General features: G+C 35.3%; 1 protein-coding gene across 3 annotated transcripts in view; it reads left to right on the top strand.

The window, feature by feature from the left end:
* LOC144965472 (NACHT and WD repeat domain-containing protein 2-like) overlaps nucleotides 1–15,000 on the top strand; it is an 82,669-nt gene that overhangs the window by 1,754 nt on the left and 65,915 nt on the right. Inside the window, exon 1 of one of the 3 annotated variants that reach the window (XM_078900844.1) lies at nucleotides 5,095–5,486. The exons of 1 other annotated variant lie outside the window; for it this stretch is intronic. The gene's annotated coding sequence lies outside the window, so the exon portion shown is untranslated. Of the gene's footprint in view, nucleotides 1–5,094; nucleotides 5,487–15,000 lie in introns of those variants that run through there. One more of the 3 variants, XM_078900843.1, reaches the window with a different exon arrangement.

Raw genomic sequence — 15,000 nt, 5'->3', positions numbered from 1 at the left:
AGTGCGACTTAATGACACGACAAGACAAGACATAAAAAAAACCCCGAATTAATAGGACAATAATATTTTAAAACTTTTTTTTTTTTTGTGTGGAAAAGCCCAAATTGTATTGTGCGGCTATGTGGTCTAGTGGTATGACACTCGCTTTCGGATCGAAAGATCCTGGGTTCGAGCCTCGCTCGGCGCATAGTTGCGTCCGTGGAGAAGGCTCTTTACTCACATTCTCTCACCGTACTCAGGTGTAAAATGAGTACCTGACCGTTAACAGCGTTGTATCTGTCTGAAAAAATGGTAACATCGCCTAACATGCTTCATATCCCGTCCTAAATGTTAAATGTTGCTGTTGGACAGGGACCCCTTGTAAAGCGCTTTGAGCACATTAGTTGATATTGCGCAATATAAATGCTCAAAAAAAAAAAAGAAGCCCAAATTGTTAAATTTAACGTGCACGCACTCGTGAAGGCACATCCTACTGATAACAACAAGCAAGCCATACCCCGATTGTATCGATAAATCGTGACTCCCAAGCCAATAAAAAGTCTCAAAGTACCAACTTTCTAACTTCGTAAGAAAGAGACGGGTAATCTGACAACACTTAAAGACAGTCTGTTGTTGTAGTGGGGTTGCTTGGGAACGTTCCAACACCTACCACTCGTATGTATGGCCGATCCCGTGTCCACTCGTAGTCATCGTTAACTAATATATATATATATATGCCCGACACTGGACATGTATTGAGACGTCATTTTCAGGTTAGCGCACCGCCCAGTGAGTTGTCGTCAGTGGTGCTCAAGAAAGGAAAAAATTCAAACAAATTTGAGCTTTTATATGGCTCAATATGGGGTCAGCAGGGCTCAGCGGTACGGTCTTTGCTTCGTACCCGAAAGGTACTGAGTTCGATCACCCACCGCTGCGCTGTGTGGCCTTGAGCAAGTCACCACGCCCTAGCTCAATTTGCGGCATTTTGTGTCATTTTAACAGTTGTTGCTGTAGCTGCTGTTACTGGTGTTTACTATTCCTTCACCGCCTTCCCCTCCTTCTCCTCCTCCACTCATTACTCTAATCCTCCTCCACCACCTCATCCTCTTCATCCTCCTTCATCATCATCATCATCATCATCATCATCATCATCATCATCATCATCATCATCATCATCTTCTTCTTCTTCTTCTTCTTCTTCTTCTTCTTCTTCTTCTTCTTCTTCTTCTTCTTCTTCTTCTTCTTCTTCTTTTCCCTCTTCTTCTTCTTCCTCTTCTTGTCGTAATTATATCTTCTTTCCCTATCCTCCCTTTTCTTTTTCTTCATCCTCCTCCTTCTTCTCTTATTCCTTCTCCGCCTCCTCCTTCTCCATTTCTTCTTCCTCCTCCTTCTCCTCCTCCTCCTCTTTCTCCGCTTCCTCCTCGTCTATCTCCTCCTCCCCCCTCCTCCGCTTTCTCCTCCTCCTCCTCCTCCTCCTCCTCCTCCTCCTCCTCCTCCTATGGCCTTCAAATCAAAATATTTCACCCAAACAAAAGGCCAGATAAAAATGAATGTTGATCGATGACTATTGAGATAAGATCAGTAAATCATGACGGACCACTCCATTTAAATCTTTTCTGATTGTTCATTATCGCAAGACCAAAACGTAATAAACCATGCACAAAATTTTCCTCCTGAAGTCAGCGTATTGTAGTGTGGTATGGGATAGAACCGTGTGAAGAAAGGGATTTCATGTTGTTTCACAATCAACAATCTGCTTGTGTCAATTATTGATTTTTCAAACTGAAACAAAAGGTTTCATAACATTCACCTGCATTCTTAAGCGCATTCTTCCTGTTTGGTGGCACACGGTGTTTTATTGCAGTACAACGCAAGAAAAGTATTCTCCCCCGCTCCCCCCACTCCGCCGTGGAATCCCACTTCTCCCTACTCTGCTATTTCATACCCGTACCATTTTTCGCGGTAATATTTACTTCTGTAACCAAGAACTTCAAGGGACAAATAAGTTGCCGAAATGAGATAATATTTCCATGATTTAGGGTTGGCACAGATTAATCAAGATCTTTTATTGTTATAATTTTATGTATAACAAAACTCTTAACTTATGCTTCGATCCTATAATATCATACTTTTCGTCTGGTATCAAAACAGTCTCGTTTGGCCTTATTTATACTTTCGTCTTTTCTGTTTGTTTAAGTTAGTTGTTTTATTGTAAATAGTAAAGTGTACTAGCTTTTCTGACGTGGGTTAATTTTGTTGTAAATTATAAAGAGTAAAGTGTATTAGCTTTTCTAGCGCAGGTTAGTTTTATTGTAAATTGTAACGTGTAAAGTGTATTATTTTATTAGTGCGGGTTAGTTTTATTGTAAATTGTAAAGAATAAAGTGTATAGACTTTTCTAGCGTGGGTTATTTGCAATGTCAGTGTTGGACTTTGCATGTTAAGCAATGTCACTGCTAATTTACGCCTGAGATCCACTTCTTTTCTATATCATAAACATCTCCGTGATTTATATTTTTTTACTGAGCAAACATACAAACCTGTTATGCAACTTTTAGCAAAGTATTCATAAGACTACCCCTTGTCTTCTTTCTTCCTGATGCTGAAACAAAATTAAATTGTCATATGCGCAGATAAAATTTCACCTCCCCCAATGAAAATGAAACAAACTAAAAACAAACAAATAATTTAAAAAAAATAAAAACCCACAAAAACAAACAGATTAATTACCCACCCCGACCCTCTCCAATATAAAAGACAAAAACACGTTTTTCTTTTAGTAAATACAATACTCAATGTTATCAATGAGCATTGAATGCTGTTTATATTATTGATACAGTGTATCTATGCATAAAAGTTACAAAGAGCATTTAAAGGGTTTTAGAACCTATTTGCTCTTAAACGATACGATACGATACGATAAAAAAGTAACATTGATAGTTTGGGGATTCTGTTTTATACATTCAAACACTATGTTGTCAATATTCGATTGGGTGCCATGACTCTCAACAAACTTGAGCACCTTTAAGCATGTTCAGAGGCTGGCTGAGTGACTTTGATGTATCATTGGTTTAGGTATGTTCATATCCCATTTAATAGATGTATGTAAATGACAACCTGGATATAGGACCGGATTTTGAAATAAAATTACCTCTGACAAATAAATTTAGCTCGAACATCATAGTTGTCCATTCGCCTTATCCAAGCTGTGGTTTTCATCTTCTTGAATGGGGGCGATCTATATTCAGGTTTTCATTCAATTGAGTCACCGATCACACGATTTTCTACTGTCCAACGGTTGGGTATTTTGATAAATTGTGTAAACACGCTGCTTTGTTTAAGGAAAATTGTAAACATACCTATGGTCAAGTTGAACAAAATAACTATTTGAAAAACTGTGACAACTTGTTGCTATTTGTGTCATTTTAGCACATTTTGCAATCTGACCAATGCCTCGAGCACATGAAAAAAATAATATAGAGCGTCCCTATTGTCATAGATCGTTCTTCACAATAGGAACCATTAGCATGACAAATCTTTATTCTTTTCACTCGTGGACTTCACTTCCAGCAAACTGAGCCCGTGTTTTAGACCTTAACTTGTCCTTCTTAGCTGAATGAAAATGTAAATCAATCAAATACTAATGCAATTTTAATAGGGTGTAGACTACTTACAAGTTGTCATTGTTTTCATTTTGATTGGCAACGAACATTAAATGTTTTTAAAAACTAGACCACAGGCATCCTGTATGCAAGTATAACTGTATGTATAACTTTAGATAAGTAATTATATTACGATTTTCATTGTTCCTCTCCACTCCTTCCTTATCTGACACCAAATCCACGAGTTTTTTTTTACTGGTTAAATGATGAAAATATGATTTATTTGTTTTAGGATAGGATGGGTTTCGAAAATGTTAAAAAGTATGCTTGGGGTGAAAATAAATGAAGGTACATGATGGTTGTTGGTTGACAATTTTAGTGTCGTCTTAGCACCGTTCTCTTGTTCATATGTAAAAGCATTTCCCCCCTGTATCCTCGTCTTAATAAAAAGTTGTTCATTTTCCGATAAAGGCGAAAACAAAGCTGTCATTTCTTTCCGTGTTTTTTTTAGGACTAAATATCTATATAATACTCTTTTGTTTGTTTGTTTGTTTTGAAATATGAACATCAGACAACGTATTTGCGTTGTTTTGATTTAGGGATTATTTTCTCTTTTGAAACAAGTTTCCGTTTTTCGAAGTTGTCTGATACGACCTTATGACACATCCTTGGGATTTTGTTATTGGGAGTCTTCGATCTTATCACTAATCGGTACTGGCGTAACTTGGCTTCAAGAATGGTGTGACTATGAAATCATCTTTTGCATGTGTTCAAAAACATGTTTAGATTTAATGTGTGCGTCTTTGCATTTGTATTCTAAAATGTGTATATTTGTTTTTGTTTGTGTGTGTTTTGTGTGTGAATAAGAGAGAAACTGAGAAAGAGAGAGAGAGAGAGAGAGAGAGAGAGAGAGAGAGAGAGAGAGAGAGAGAGAGAGAGAGAGAGAGGAAAAAATAAGGGGAAGAGATAGAGAGAGAAAGAGGGGGGGGGGGGTAAAGAAATAACAAATTCTAAGATTTGATACTATCTCTCTCCTTCCCCCCCCCCCCCCCACCCTCTCTCTCTCTCTCTCTCCCTCTCTCTTCCTCACTTCCTCTCTTCATTTCTCTTTTGTGCGTATGTGAGAGAGAGAGAGAAAGAGAGAGAGAGAGAGAGAGAGAGAGAGAGAGAGAGAGAGAGGGTGGGAAGAAAAGGGAAAGAGGCAGAGAGAGAGAGAAAGAGAGAGAGAAGAGAGAGAGAGAGAGAGAGAGAGAGAGAGAGAGAGAGAGAGAGAGAGAGAGAGAGAAAGGGGAGGGGGGGGGGGAGAACAGTAAAGAAATAGGAAATTCAAATATAATTCACACTCTATCTCCCTCTCCCCTCTTTCTCTCTCTCTCTCTCTCTCTCTCTCTCTCTCTCTCTCTCTCTCTCTCTCTGTGTGTTTACATGTGTGTATTAATTGATAACATTTGAAATATTTATCTCCCATTCACGGCCTACACATTATTTATCGTTGGTAGAGCACGCTGTTATCGCTGCTCCTTTTGTTTATCCCGTTTGATTTGACAACAATGGCCAATGTCTTCCAAAGAATTCAATCAATCGACCCTTTCAATGGCAGACGACAGGCTAGAAAGTTTTTGTTGTCCCACAACATAGTGACGGTCCTGACTCAATTCTTAGATCATTAAATGCCTTCACTGGATTACCTACTCACTCCCTGGGGGTGTTTCTTATAATTAGTTTGGATTAATAGTTAAACAATTTTAAGTTTCACACATTTCTTCAGTGACTATTGTGGATCATATGGATAATGTTGTAGGTAACCGAGGAAATGTGTAAATATTTAAATTTGTAGGTAGTATCTGTATCTTATTTGTTCAATATAATTTAATATCAACGTGAACTCATAAAATGTGCACGGGGGTAAATATCTATTTTTTTTGCTATCTAGTAACTTATTTCTTCAAAATGTTAATATTTAAATTAATAGGTTAACTTATTTATTCGTAATATATTAATATTTAAATTTGTAGGTACCTATTATCTTATTTGTTCGAAATATTTTAATATGTAAATTTGTAGACATTTATTAGCTGTATATTGGTTGTTTTTAATATGCAATTGAGCAATGCATATAATTTTTTTAATGGCTGTCTCAACTAATGACCCATTTTGTTAAGAATGTTTTGATCTAGTTCAGGTTTGCTTCTAATTTATTAGAATATCAAAATTTGCATGAAAAAATCAACAAACACGACACCACAGCAACAGTTTGTGTTATTTTAGTGACAACGGTGCCTTGTTTATCTAAGCATTTAAAGACAACATGACAGTGATTAGGTGCTGTTTCTCTTAATCTGAGAGAGCATCTGATAAAACACAGGATAGTTTAGACCTAAGGAAAATTATATTGTAACTTACATTGGTAATCGTAATTTTTATTTGTATGTTGAGAGCGAAAGATAACAATTCGAGGGCGTCAAAACAATAAATAACATTAAACAGGTTATGCCTAAAAGGTTATGCCTTTGGAGACATTAGGCAAAACAATCGTTGTACCGCATGTGACTTTTATCAAACCAAACTTACTGCATCGATTTTAACTTGAGGCATTTCAACTTAAAGCCATCAAAACTTTTTTCTATTTTAACTTACATAATCGCTACCCCCCCCCCCCCCCCATCCTTCCCACCCAATAAAATCACAGATCTGCACCAGATCGGTTCTGTCTGAATTTTACTTAAAATTATATAAGGAAAAAACCACCAATAAGTTATTTGTAAAATTGCTTTACAATCTGCACATAATTTTAATTGAAGCTTTAGATGTAAAGATATTATATTATAGTGATATATTGATGATGTAGAGCTGATTGTTCTCGACACTCAATGTAAATCGATTAGGGTTTGCTTCGATATTTTTATGTTTAATGAAATAATATTTTTTATCAGATAATATTTTAATTATTTGGTCAATAGATTCATTCGTTAATCTGTGACTTCTTTCTGTCAAAGGTTCACGTATTCCTTCGTTCATAAGTCGTATGTACTCTCTTTGGATATTTGTCACATTTATTTTGATTCCAATGACATTTATTATGCTCTCATTTCTGTGATGTCGATTTCAGTTTTTAAAAAATAATAACAAGAGAAACAAAAAAAAAAAAACAACAAACAAACAAATAAACAAAAAGAAAAAAAAATGGGTAAAGCTGGTCATATCTGGAAAAAGATTTTTGAAAACAAAGTTCATTTCGTTTTTCTAAAGAGGAAAAATCTTTCTTTTTAGTCTCAGCACAGGACGTTTTAAAAGTTTTTATATACTGGCATTGGTCGATAGTGGTTTTTGTCCCATGATACGCGAGAAATATTTTTTTCGGGCCATCCTGTCCACAAACGATCGGCTGTAGTGTACCTGGATTTAATTGTATAGATTTGACCAAATTCAATTCTTTGCGATCATAAATCGTACTAGATATACAATTGTTACGTTGTTTGTTTGTTTTTTAGTTTATTTGTTTTGTGTTTTCTTTTATATATTGGGATGATGTCTTGTTTGATTAGCTAAGTATCGCCCCTCCCTTACCGTAATGCTGTCTGGTGTATAAACCACGAAATCAGACTTGGCCAAATTTTGGAAAGTTAAAAAAAGCCCAAAAAGGGTCTTGGGAGGATTCTTCGGAACCAAACTTCGTGTTTAATCTTTAAGTCACAATTTTACCTATTCACTAATTGTATTTGATTTGTTTTGTTTTGTTTTGTTTTATTTGTTATATATATAAAAGTTCTTTTGTTATTATTGAATCTCGGGAAATGTCAAAAGAAATACCAAAATTTAAAGATTTTGGGATTTCAAATACAAGACCAAATACATGATCAGCTATATATTTATCTTAAGTTTATTTTTTAAAGAATATATGTCTGAATCATTTATGGAAAACTACCGTACCAGTTTGATATCACGAGCCTATATCCAGCCCGTTCGGCTTGTTCATAGTGACAAAAACATTGCTTTTAGGATTTACCCAAAACTTATGCTCGAACTGTGAATGTACGTTAAGAGTGTTATAAGGCTATGAAAAACTAATCCTTCTGCTTAAAGGTATGCATATTGTATCAAAAGTAATTTGGCCAGTTAAACACACAGCATTTTTAGTAATTTCCACGGAATCGTCTAAGCTTTGATCGTACGCTCCCCCCCCCCCCCCCGCCCGCCCCCGCCACCCCCACCAAAAAAAATAAATCAAGTTGTTAAAAAGCCGAATCTTCAGTTTAAGGTCCGTTTACGATAACACAATATTGGAGAGTTTTTTGACATGAGAGTGACGAGAGATTCCAGCGTGTTCAGAGAGGTTTGAAACAACCAACTTTCAATACAAAAGCGAATGGCTTATGGCAACGCTATCTGTTTGACTTTAGACTATTCGATGAACAATATGAAAAATTATATAGAGATACCATAAATGGTGTGAGGTTTTTTTTTCTCCTAGAGGGTCAAATTTGCTGTTTATTTGTTTGGAAAATGCTATTTTTGTTATTCTCAACAGTATTGTTTGAAATAATAGGGAGAAGAAAAAACGAACTGAAGCACCTGAACATTTAAATGTATATTGCTTCAAATGAGTCAAGTAGTGATAGGTTCTGTGAGAGAGTATTATCGTATAAAAGAAATAAAACAAATTGAGATAAGCTGAACAAATGACTGCACCCGTTGCTCTATACGTTATCAATCAAGAATAATAGTAGGCCTACGGATTGATAAATGAGTTTCGGCAATGTTGAAATTGTAGGGTATTGAAATCTATAATGATGATTTATCGATCCAAAATCAACGGGAATAGATAATATTGTTCTTTGTCCCCATTTGTTTTTGGTTGTTTTGGAATACATCATATCCAAACGACGTTTCAAACACACTACAAAAAGTGTTTTTTTAAAAATCATGAAGTTAGTTTGATATCCGAAAAGAAATTTATTATATCGTCATGGTTAACCAAATAAAAGATTGTATTTTTCCACTGGCGTTGAAAATAATAATTATAACGTTTTTTTTAATACTATGCATTGTCATATAATAGCCCCAGTCTTTTGCAAAGAATTTATGATGAATAATAATCGATGTTATTATTTTCTAGTGTCACGGATAGAAATTCCCAAGTTTAAAAAGGTTTAATAATGTAACCAGAGCAATAAAAATTGCATTAAATAAGGAAATAATAGAGAACCATATGATGGCCCCTCCAGCTATAATTTGTCGATCCTTTCCTTGAAGTCATCCCCTGCCCTCAGGACCGTCTCGTAACCACAATTAATTAATGAATTTATCAATATGAAAACAATGCGTTCGAGTGCTTGCTGCATTAATTTATATCGCATTATGTTTTTGTATAGATAATATATCAACAAGCACGATATCAGTCGTGCTTTAACAGCTAATTATAAGAAGGCCTTTGTGAAACGAATTATGGTTACTTCTTATTTAAATGGCATCTTCCTTGTATATTGTTTATTTTCTTAAACTTGAGTGCTCGGCGTCTAAATGCCGGTTTCATCTTTGGGCCCATTTTCTCATGAAACATATTTTTCTCTATCAAATTTGTTACTCTGAGTGCCCGGTCCTTAGATATCGTTTTGTCATTTAAAAAAAAAATCCCTTTATTCATCCCCAAGGGGAAATTTGTCTTTAGGGTCTATCCCAAGGGAAAACTGGAATAACCCAGGCGTCAGCCGCAGCAGCGCCGCAAAGTGAGCTAGGGCGAGGTGACTTGCTCAAGGCCGCACAACGAGGCGGGTTGTCGGTACCTTTTGGATACGAAGCAAAGACCGTACCGCTGAGCCACGCTGCCCCCTTCAGATATTTTATGATATTCATCATCCCTACATACACACTTCCGACTGGTCAATCAAATACAAATGTAAAAATATGGTAAAACCTGACGTTAATTCCATGGTCAAGACATGTTAACGATAAAAATGTTAAGCTTATAATATGGTGCTTTTGTCAGGCAGACAAAAAGGAAAACGTTGTAGGTCAGGTAGGGTAGTTGGTAAATTCCGACAATGTCAATAAATGACGAGATTAATTCAAATGAATTCGATTCGTGATAAAGTCATATTCATTTAACGCGAAAGAGCATTGCACTGACAACATTTTGGTTGTTCTTATTTTTAACAGTTTCGATACGACAAAAGAGAATAAACAAAAGCAACTTTCTTTTCAAGCATAAAATTTGTAGATTATCATTACACAATCCCTGTTTATCAATTTCTGGTATCGTATTTTAAACAGTCCAATTATAATCGTTTTATTTTGATCCACCGTGTGAAATCGCAGTGTTATCAATATGTATTTTTTTATTCAAAAGAATGCCAAGATCGTGATACACTGATGATCTTATATAATCTGACAGCCACTCTAGATCTGTCACTTGTCAATCATATTCTTGTCTCCCATGCACTTTAATATTTTAAATCATGCATTATCTGATAAATCCACCACCCGAATTGAACATTTGAGGTCCAAGCATGTCAGAAAGAATTTGGGTTTTACAAAAAAAATATTGTACCACAAAAGAGACTGTTCCCTTTTTTTAACATATCAAATTCTAACTAAATTTTGATATATTTTTAAAATCGGGATTCATAGACCTTCATGTACCTTGTCTTATGCAGACTTAAATTTATTACATAAAACTATATACAAGCAAAGGTCAAATCGGTTGTATTTATTGGTTAGGAATTTTGGTATTAAAATAAAGAGATTTCAATTTTAGATCATTACTTTTCTGACATTTAATCTTGCGTACTAGATTTCAAGAGGCTGCTTGATGTGTGTGACAGTAAATTTCCCTTTGAACTATCTATCCTCTTCACATAACTTTATTGCTATATCCGTTTAAATAAACAAAGGTTCGAAAGGTTCGAAAATAGTAATAACAATAATAATAATAATAACAACAACAACAACAACAACAACAACAACAACAACAACTTCCAACATTTTCTGACATTAATAGAAAAAGCATAAAAACTTTGAAGAGTTCAGCTGTGGTGACACATGTTCACTGCTCACTACACAATGCCAAGATCATAACAAAATAATGTTTAGCCATTACTATTGCTATTGTACAATCACCAGAATTGTAATACACCAGCATACACACATTCACATTCATATAAGTAATTAACCAACCCCAGTGTTTTAGACTGAACTTACAGTTGAGTCCTTGAAAAAGGCTCTTTACTCACATTCTCTCATCGTACGCAGGTGTAAAATGAGTACCTGGCCGTTAACAGCTTAGTCTCTGTCGAATAAATTGTAATGTCGAATAACGGGCGTCTGTGCATCGTCCTACATATTAAATGTTGCTGTTGGGTAAAGCAGTTTGATCACGCTTTTAAGAATCAAAAAGCCTCAAAGATTTATGATGTTCGGGGCCTTTTAAAAACGTTCACGTGATCTCTTCAAAAGATTATCCATCGACTCATGCTTATTTAGAATTTTTTTTTAGCGACATGCATTTAATTGGTTTGACAACAGCAAGAACCAGAACGATAATTTTAGGTATTTGCAAGATATCAGCAGAGATAAATAAACTTGTCTAAGCATCATAGCATCTGGGGAGAAGACTCTAAAATGCAATGTCTGGGTTGTAGCCTCTTCTCCAGCGAGAGCTTGAAAATGATGCGTTGTCTTTTGCGTCATGGAGGAGTGTCAGATTATATTGGTCAGCCCATTCCTCAACAGTATCTCCATCTTCGTTGTTATCATTGTATCCCCATTTGATGCTGTGGCTGTTAAAGTCGCCTATCACAATCATTGGTTTCTCACTAGTGGTGGATGTAACTGGCCACTTGAATGGCGTTGGTGGAGGTTTGTAGACATATATCACATTGAAGTGTCTGTTTTCAATTCTGAGAATTTTCTCCTCACTTACAGAGATGTCCTGGCTGTATGTCACAATTGATTTGTGTTTGACGTAGATAGCACTACCGTGAATATCGCTGCCATGTTGTATGACAAGGTGCATGCCAGGGATGTTTGGTGCCAAGGTCTTTGTAAACAAAGTATGTTTGCCTGAGATTGGACAGTAATTCTATCTTTGTTGGTGACAGTCCTTCTGCGTTGAAGTTACGATCTTAAAGTTGTCCATGGTGAGGACCGAGGGGCTATCCTTTTACCACCCTGACCATAGAAGAGTTATTGTTGGTGTTGTGCGTGTTGAAGAAATCGGTCTCCAGTGAGGGATTCCACGGACGCGACGTGGTCGCTTGTTTCAACACAAGTAATCATCCTATTTGTCTCCCAGGGAAATGAATAAGAAATTCACCCACAATGAAATCTGCAAAATTATGGCTGTAATATGACAGAAATTTCAACAGATTTCTAAATGACCACATCATCTTTGATGAATTGGTGTCCCGCCACAAAATTGATTATAAATCGGAAAAATGCATTCCTCAAACATTCACTGAATTATATACTTAAATATCCAAGAAGCAGGTATGGTTTGTAAATGCGCAAATTATAATTAGGAAACATCAATGTATCATTTACCCATGAAATATCCATAAGCAATTAGTTTTTATATACTTATGCTTTTTTAAAAGTTTAATTGTCTCTGAAATACTTCTACTGTTTATTGGGTTCTAGATATAATGGCGAATATAAGGTTAGTGTCACGTTACAACATAAAAATGCATTGCTTGCTCGTGCGCGACGATCAGGATAAGTGTTTATACAAGCAAAATCGATTTTGACTGCTTGGCTTTTTGTTTCTCTTCCTTTATATTTTTGTTGTTGCTTTTTTTTTTGTTTGTTTAACAAAATGTTATCTTTTTTTTACACTAACATATTCGAACTATTCTTTTTATATGCTAAATGAACCCTTATTCTGTAGTAGATGACGTTAGTAATGAAATTTTAATTTTCCTTATCGAGTTAATTCCGACATATTATCGGATTGATGCTGTGGGGCACAATATATTGAATTGTTTTCTATGTATTTTAAATAAAAATTTCAAAAGATATAAAATGTCATCAAGGATATTATGTTCGTTTTATTTTTAAATAAATGATCACCGATTTTTAAAATAATGACAGGTGTCGACGTGCACGTATCGTGGACTCGTGTACAGACGTCTTTCATTGGTCACTTTCGGTGACGTATATTGATGGCAATGACAATGTAGAATGCTCGGAATTTTAGTTTAGCAAGATATAGTGCAATATCCACTTAATCGTACTCAAAGCGCTTCATAAGGAGTCCCAAGCAAACTTAAACACTGAACTTGTAGGACGAGACCTGACTGACACCTTTAAAGTGCTATACTACATTTTGTATACTGACCATTTACACCTGTGCACGGTGACAAAATGTAAGTCAAGAGCCTTTTCAAAGGTCTTAAATTTGCGCTGCTCACAATGGGTTCCGAACCATAGTCCTACAAATTCCTTGTCATACCTCAAGATTACAGTAAGTTGGATTTTAAAACTTTTTTTTAAAGCATGGCTCTATAAAACTACCTTAGCAAGAAAACAAACAAACAAAAAACAAACAAACTCCCAAAACAAAACAAACAGACAAAATAAAAACAACAACAAAACAAACAAACCCACCCAAATGAAAACAACAACATAACAAGCAACACCCCCCCCCCCACCTAAAAGCAAAAACAAATTAAAAACAAAAACAAAACAGAACAAAAAAAAAAAGGAAGACAATTTTTAAAAAAATACTGTTCAGAGCAATCTATACTTTTAAAATAAATTTTATCGTTTACGCTAGTCCCTCTACCTGTAAAAAAAAAAGAGTAAAGGATCCCAAGGCCATGCAGGTCAGGTAAATTCTTGACGTGACGTGAGTCACACACGACCCAGCCAGTTTTAATTGACTCGTACACAAACGCCAAAAGGGATAAAATGTTTGTTGGCGCTAACACAAATATTACCCCTGAGGTATAGAAAAACACAGTCAATCCTCGCTAATACACCTACGAATACACCAACCTCGCTTTTTGCCACTTAACTTGCAGGCAAAGGCAATATCAAATACATTATACAACTCTTTGTTATACCGACAATGATTGAATATCACCAAATATATCCTGACTCCGACATAGCGGTTTTCAGATGTTTAACTGTAAGTCATATACATTTGTATCAATGCCGAATTTAGTACTGGGAAGAAGATAGGTGTCATATTCCCCTTCCCCACACATGACTAACAGTCCAAACTACTGAAGTCCATCTTAAATATGTCAATAATAGAAATGTTTCATTACATTTTTCTTTTTTTTTTTTTCACGGTTCCTCTACTTTGTCAAACTCATTATACTGAATACTGAATGTTGTTTGAGGAAATGTATTTTGTCGATATTCTTCAATCAAGTTTGGAAAAGAATTGAAATTCAATCATCGCGCGCGCGGTAATTTTTAAAAGAATCACAATGATATGTAAAATCACTTTTTAGAATATTTAGGTGCTCTGTATCTTAGTTTATCAACTTTTTGATGAACAAATGTTTAAGTTCCCTCCTCACTTCCATCGCTGTAGACATTAGCAACTCGGATTTCATGACATTATTCCACATATCAAAGACGGATTTTAACTGGAGGTGTTATGCTTCCTCTTTGTGGTCTTTCGATTTCTGTTTTTGTTTTGTTTGTTTTTGTTTGTTTGTTTTTCTGAGTTTTTAAAATTTTTATTCAACTATTATAACAACCATTGTCTAGCAGGCTGGCCCCTAAGCATTTCTGTGGCTCGTCTTGTCACAAATTGCAAGCAATTTTAGCATGGTCAGTGGCCGAATTGGTGAGTGTGGAAAATGTTGGTCCCGACGTTGGGTCCTTGGGTAAGGCACTTTACCCCCACTCGATTCTGGTACTGTATGAAATAGAAATATGGTTCCATATGACCAGTTGAGGGGGGGGGGGGGATGTGAAACATTGTGAAGCGCAAAGAGCATGTTAAATCTGCAGAAATGTACTGTTATACAAATGTTCATAATATTTGTTGTTCTTTAATGTCAAATTTAGAACGGTAACGTATTTTGTATTGATATTAATATGCTTATCATTAAATACTCAGAATGCTGCCAAGTTCCCAGGTGGTTTGAGAGTTTTTGCTAAGATGAGGGTCATTTAAATCGATTGATATTCGAAGGACGAGTTTTCTGACCAACTCTTTAAATACGCGTCGTTCTAGAGTAGAACTGTTTAAGAGAATTCAACCTTCCTCTTTAAAAGTTTGAACTACCAATTTAAATTTGTTATTTGAGATGTTCCAAAACGGGAATTCTCTCTCAAGTTAAACATTTTTAATAATAATAATAATAATAATAATAATAATAATAATAATAATAATAATAATAATAATAATAATAATAATAATAATAATAATAATAATAATAATAATATATACTTTATTAATTCAAAT

The sequence above is a fragment of the Berghia stephanieae genome, chromosome 2 (assembly GCF_034508935.2).
Source record: "Berghia stephanieae isolate SIO BIC M18660-M18661 chromosome 2, UCSD_Bste_1.3, whole genome shotgun sequence".
Classification (NCBI taxonomy): Eukaryota; Metazoa; Mollusca; class Gastropoda; order Nudibranchia; family Aeolidiidae; genus Berghia; species Berghia stephanieae.
This window is presented reverse-complemented; position numbering and strand designations above follow the sequence as displayed.